Here is a 533-nt window from a genome sequence, read left to right as displayed (position 1 = left end):
TTCTGCGAAATCATCTCACAGAGTTACAGCTTTCCCCTCAAGAAGCCTTTCGCTAAGACAGTTCATGTGATGTTGGCAAAGTGATATTTGGAAGGCCGTAGAGGGCTATGGTGAAAAAGGAAATATCCTCAGATGAAATCTGGAAAGAAGCTTTCGAAGAAACTGCTCTGTGGTGTGTGACTTCCCCTCACAAATTTCCATCTGTATTTCGTGGATGTCGTTGCTGGCCTTATATCTGTGGAATCTGAGAGCAGATATTTCGGAACCCTTTGAAGACTGCAGGGCCAAAGGAAATATCCTTCGATAACATAGAGAAAGAAGCTTTCTGAGCAACTTCTTTGTGTTCTGTGAAATCATCTCACAGAGCTACAGCTTTCCTCTCAAGAAGCCTTTCGCTAAGACAGTTCTTGTAGAATTGGCAAAGTGATATTTGGAAGTCCATAGAAGGCTATGGTGAAAAAGGAAATATCCTCAGATGAAATCTGGAAAGAAGCTTTCTGAGAAACTGCTTAGTGTTCTGTTAATTCATCTCA

Source organism: Mandrillus leucophaeus, unplaced genomic scaffold (assembly GCF_000951045.1).
Source record: "Mandrillus leucophaeus isolate KB7577 unplaced genomic scaffold, Mleu.le_1.0 Scaffold63, whole genome shotgun sequence".
NCBI lineage: Eukaryota > Metazoa > Chordata > Mammalia > Primates > Cercopithecidae > Mandrillus > Mandrillus leucophaeus.
The sequence above is the reverse complement of the archived record's forward strand: the minus strand, read 5'-3'. Positions refer to the sequence as shown.